The sequence below is a fragment of the Manacus vitellinus genome, unplaced genomic scaffold, assembly GCF_001715985.3.
Source record: "Manacus vitellinus isolate BGI_N305 unplaced genomic scaffold, ASM171598v3 scaffold_4_pilon, whole genome shotgun sequence".
NCBI classification, from domain to species: Eukaryota; Metazoa; Chordata; class Aves; order Passeriformes; family Pipridae; genus Manacus; species Manacus vitellinus.
The window spans coordinates 22851554-22857381 of NW_021940604.1; the positions used below are offsets into that span (position 1 = coordinate 22851554).

Genomic DNA, 5828 nt, shown 5'->3' on the forward strand with positions numbered 1-5828 from the left:
GGCGCTCGCACGGGAAATTGCCTTCAGCCAGAGGGTACTGCTGCACCGAGGACCAAGCCGAGCCGTCTCTCGGTTTTCCCCGACCCCCTTGTCTCAAAGCTAAGTTGTGCCAGGCTGCAAGTGCCCTCCGGACTTGGGCTCCGAGGCGGTGCAGATCTGTGTGTGCTGTGAGGGAAGGGTCTGGGTGGGAACGCGTCTGGCAGCCAGGTGTGCAAATCCAGTGTGCCAGGTGCCCGGCGATAGGGGGACCTGGAAGCTACACCTCTGAAACTGTGTCAGTGTTGGTTGTCTTCAGGGGACAAAAAATGTTCCAGAGGTGGCTGTCCTGTCCTCACGGTGCTGTGCAGAGAGATGCAGCCTCAATCCTTGCTTCGATGTAGTGGTTCTCACACAGCACAGCCCTAAAATAACCACCTTTCACAGCCCTGCTTCCCTCTACCTGCGAACACGAGTCACACTTGTACAGCAGAGGATTTAATCGGGGATCAAGTGATGAGAATCAGGGCTGCGGGAAAGGATTTACCTTTGCTGAGGCTGGCAGCCTGGCCTCTCCTTTGGCGAGCAGGTACCCACATATGGCCTATTTCACTTCCTTCAAAGAATTAATTATTTTCTCCTGTACGTGGCCCCCGGAGGAAGAAGTCTAAGCACCTCCCTCACACTGTCATCCTCTATTTCCAGCACTTGCTCTGGAGGTGTGTGTCCTGGTCCTTTTCCCAGAACTTTGTGTTTTGTTCTCTGACAGATGTTCAATGTAAAGTACATAGACACACTTTGAAAAGGGACTGTTCCCCTCCCTTCCCCATGGCAATGTTATTATTGCTAGGTCATGGCCTTCTCCTTGATTGCACCCGTGAATCCTGAATCCCCACCCTCTCCCCCAGGCAGCAGTACGGGTTCAACAGGCTGGTTGAAAATGGAGTGTGTGTTAGGCTAGCCTACCTCCCTGGTAAGATATTCTTCTGGAAGGTCAGAGGGAGGCATCTGAACCCTATCAGGCAGAACGAGGAGAAGCTGACCTTGTGTCTCCTGGTGTGGGGGGCCCTGCAAGGCACACAGGGGGAAGTCCGTCCCACGCAGGAATTCAGAAAGGGTTCAAAGGGGCTGGTGAAGTGTTAAGCAAAAGCAGTCAGCGGCTTAGCACGTGGTGGGGAGGTCGATTATAAGCACTTGCAGCTGGTTCTCTCTCTCACACCCTGGAGGAACTGGGTGACTGCTGACTCAGGAGCTGCATCAAGTCAGAGGAATGGGAGGGCGGTCATATTTCTTGAGTGCCTGTGACACACTGCAAAACGATGGGATAGCAATGGGCACCTCCTACTTGCTGTCCCGTCTTGGAAGAGTGATCACAGCAGCGTGCTGTGAGAAGCTGGAGCCCATTGGTATGTGCTGGATGTGCTCTGGAAAGGCTGTGCAGCTGAGGCCATGGGTCTCGTCTTGCATGGAAACATGTCTGAGCTCTGAATTCCAGCATTGGGCCAGGGGGAAGACAGGCACAGAGCTGCCCAACGTGGGGTGGTTCTGGGTATGTGAAAGGCAGAATGTTCTGTATCTTGGGATCCCGACAACCTCAAAATAGTACTCTAGAGCCTCCAGGATTAGGCATCAGTTGAGCAGAGGCTGTTGGGAGGGCAGTTCTGAACTTTAATGCCTCAGTTCTGCCCTAGCGCTGCTTCTGGTGTTAAAGACGTTACATTCCTTGCTGCTCGTGTGAATGTGACTTAAACATGCTCAGGGCAGGCGGTTATAGCAAACTGCCCTGCAAACTCCTCCTGGAATCTGAAAAGTTGAATTCTTCCATTCATGCGCACCCTTGCCTGGATTGCAAAATCATTCCCTTCAGTCTAGCAAACTGCTCTGTTAAAGCTGTGCATCTGGAGTCGTTCACTGCCAGTTTACCTGTGGAGAGGCAATAATACCAAGACTGAGACCTGATTTTATTTTTTTATTTATTTTTTGGGGATACCATTTAGTGAGAACATGTAATTGAATACATGCTGAGAACTGATCTGCTGAAGAGCCTGCTGTTTCTAAACACAGTAGCAACTCTTCATAATAGGCATGTTTAGCTTAAAATATATCAAGGTAGAGGTATTATAAGCCTTGTTTAACCCAAACAGATTTTTTCCTTGGAAGCAAACAGGGAAAACTGGGGAGAAACTGTCACGGAGGTCTGACAGATGTTCAAGTATGTGAAGCTTAAAGAGGAACGTGTGCTATTCAGTTTGCTCACAGACGCTTTGTGACCTGTGTCTTTGCAGTAATGATGACACAAGCTTTTTTGAATAAAAGGAAGAAATTAACTGCCTTGGCTAATTGTACTCTTGCTAGGGAGCTAACCAAGGACACCATTTGACTGTGAAAATTGTTGGTGCACCCAAATCCCTCAGCTGGGGAGAATATCTGGGGTGTTCCCAAATCTGTGGATCAGAAGGGCTATTTAAAAATCTTCCTAATTGGAAAATTAACCACTATTACTTTAAAACAGTGGTGCACTGCTTTGAAAAATTAAGACCATATGGAATCATTTATTACTTTTCAATATGTATTTAGTCTCTGTACAATTTTATGTCCTTGCTAATGCATAAAGTCTTTTGGAGCAGGAATAAAGCACCACAAAGCATGATTTAATGCTATAGGGTCACCAAATCTGTTTCAGATTACTGGATGTTTCAATCTGCTGAAAAGAAGGGGCTGTCCCTGAACCAATGAAACAATAAGAAGGAAGGGAGGTGAGCTCATAAATCTGGAACACTTTGGAAATATAGTGCACATATCAACAAAAACTTTTAAAGGATTCAGTGGGGATTTGGTCACATAAGAGATAAAATTATGAAACAAATTATATGAAGTAACAGGAAAGTTAAAACAAAGTCAGTATTAATAGTATAATACTTGGTTGCAATTTAAGGCATCTTAATGAATCTGAACAGTACAGGCCCACATAAGCATGTGACTGTAAGAGAAAATAGGAGCAAATAATCTGGGAGTGCACAAAAGTGCTTTTGTTTGTAGTTCTGCAGTCACTGGAAGTGCCTATTCTATTGGTTATTCACAAACACCTCTGGCTCTTTCTTCCAGAAATCCTATCCAAACGTTTTTGTTCTGACTTAGAGGAGGACTTTGTGCTTTGGCTCTTTTTGTGCGGTTCAGTCTTACGGCAGCGTCCTTCCTCTGGCAAGGGCCTGAAATGGGTCTGATGCTGCCTTTTTTTTTTTTTTGCAGAGTGACAAGCTGTGGGGCAATCTTTGCTCTCAGGGCCCGGGCACTTTCCTTTCACTGGTTCAGCAGAGATCAACAAGAAGAGGCTGAGTCTGAGAAGTTAACCATGCATGGTTCAAGCCACCTGGCAATGAGCTCTGCAGGCATAGGAGGCAACCTTTCTGCCTTTATCATGAACCTGAGAGCAGTATAACCATCTGGCTGGTTATAATTTAACAGAAACCCCATTTTTTATCTTGCTATGGTGGTGTGCTTTCTTTTAAATGTCACCTGTAGAGTTTCCCAATGAGTGGAGAAGTTTTGCTTTGTATTTCTTACAGATACTGACAAAAACTAGTCCACTGGATTACCATAAACCTAGCCATATTCTTTCTTAGAGGCATGAGCAAGCTGAAAAGAGTTTGCAGTAACTTTTATACTTTAATCAAAATATTTTTCAGTATATATTTGTCATTTTTAACCAGTAGACTCATTGACTGGTTATTTTATTAATGTTGAAATCTTACAATTTTAGAGGAGTTATTAAGCAAATAAATTAATCTTCAGCTTTCCCATGGCACTGAAGCTTGTTCGTCACTGTTGTGCTTTCCATCATTCTTTAAACCCTTGGTAATCGATAGTGGTAATTTCAAATAAGTTCAGATCTTTTGTTCAAAGTAAACTGAGCATGCATGCATCTTCTAAATCAGCACCTTAACGTGACCTCTCCTTTCTGCTCAAATTATTAAAATCAAAATAAAGTTCTTCAGACAAAATGAAGCCAGTTGAATGAATACATAATAAGGATTAAAACAAATACCATGAGGAGTAATTGCTGTCTTCGATTAACTTTCATCCAGTCCATATATCTTAGCCATTGGAAAATCTTAAATAAAATCTTCTTTAAAGTCCTTTCAAACTTTTTTGAGAGTAGTTGTCAGTTTAGGCATATATCCCAACTTTAACTTGTACGTATGGTAAAAATATTACTTGCCCATAGATGGCAATAGCATTACATTGCTGAATTAGCCCTCAGCCTATGAAATGAGGTTGTGATGGTGGTGAACATTAACCTTGGGAATGGAAAAAAAATATCTTGCCTTTTCTTTTTCTTCTTTTTTTTTTTTTTCTTGTCTGCAGCAGTGGCAATGGGGACTGTTCTATTTGCAGGAATGTTGGGACTAATCATGTGAGAAAAGATCCTGGAGTGATGAGGCAGCATATTTCCCATGTCTGAGGTCAGGATTTGTTCTGTGAAGCTGACCTTTAAAACAGCCTGAAAATGAGGAACGTGGCACCAGAGAGCAGAGCAGGAAGCATGAAATGATGTAAGATATGTTTCTTCTGCATATGAAATACATTTTTTTTTAAAGCTCCAGGTTTGTGAGTCAGCATTTTCTGCCACTGAGAGAATATAAGAAAGGGGAAAATTCTGTAGCAAAGAGAAAGTCCCTGTTGTTCTAAGCAAAATCTAATAATATATTAGCCAGCAGGTATTTTTGTTCCCTTCTGTTGAATTGGAGTGGAGATTATATTTTTCCCAAATTACTCTCCCCTCAACCTCCTGATCTGAGAGCCCTGGAATTGAAGACAAAGTTTTGTTTAGGCACAGCCTGGACACCTTGTCTACATGTAATGGGTGTGAAGTACCTCCAGCTTTGTTGACATTGGATTCCTGAGTGACTGCTGTTTCTACTCTGACAACTGACTGCGGGACAAGCCCGCAATGAGAAAGCTCTGGGGTGCTGGTGCTGGGTGGATGTTTGGTGCAGGACAGGCAGCCCTGCAGGATTAAAGCATCAGCCCAGGTGAGGTTGCCAGCCTGGGTTTGATCCCAGGTGCAAGATGATGCAAGACCTCAGACACAAGCCCCCCTCTCTGAGCTTATGCAAAAGTGCCTTTACTGCCTTTTCTTTCTTATTTCTCGTCTTTTCTTCCTGTGTCCTTCCTCTTGCTGAGATGCACGAGGCCTGATGCATCTGCTGGATGCCCCAGCCTGTTGCTGCCCTCTGATCTGAGAAACCCTGCTGACTTGTTTGGAAGGAGAAAGTGAGGAAGCCATTTCATCCTTCTCCCTCCTTGGAGACTGGTTCTGTGTTACGATGGCATTTATCTCTCTTGTTAAAGGAGGTGGCAGCATTGGGGAGCACTCCCAGGTACTAGAGCTCAGCTGTGTCCATGATGAGACTGGTCCCTGGCACAGTGTTGGCCCAGGCTGTTAGCACTTTACAAAACAATTCCCTGCTATGGACATAAAAAGTCTGGCTGCAGTTGTTCCACTTTGATGGGTAAGAGAGTTTAACAGCCTGGACGTGGCTCCTCTGTGCCCACTGGCTAGTTTATCCCTATGGATGTGGCCTGGGGCAATCTGTGCTCAGAGTGGTACCTGCACAAGGACAGCTGCTTTCCAGTGTTGCATTGCATCATGGTGAAGAAGCAGGGAGAGAGCCTTGTCATGCTTTCTTTTTACCTGCTGAGTTGGCAGCACCAGTGAAGGTGAACGATGGCTGGTTTTTGGTTGCTCCAAATGCCAGACAGAAGGAAGCCTGCTTGCATCTGCCTCAGACTCTGAATAGATTTCTTTTTTTAAGAGTCCTAAGGGACAAGCAAATGGATATGAGCATGTA

The 5828-nt window shown here is 44.7% G+C and overlaps 1 long non-coding RNA gene across 1 annotated transcript; it reads left to right on the top strand.

The window, feature by feature from the left end:
• The first annotated feature begins 1359 nt into the window (after positions 1–1359).
• On the top strand, positions 1360–3966 carry LOC108640637. Its single transcript, XR_003916105.1, has 3 exons — positions 1360–1382; positions 2660–2732; positions 3226–3966. It is a non-coding gene; the product is annotated as an uncharacterized LOC108640637 (long non-coding RNA).
• Positions 3967–5828: the final 1862 nt, after the last annotated feature.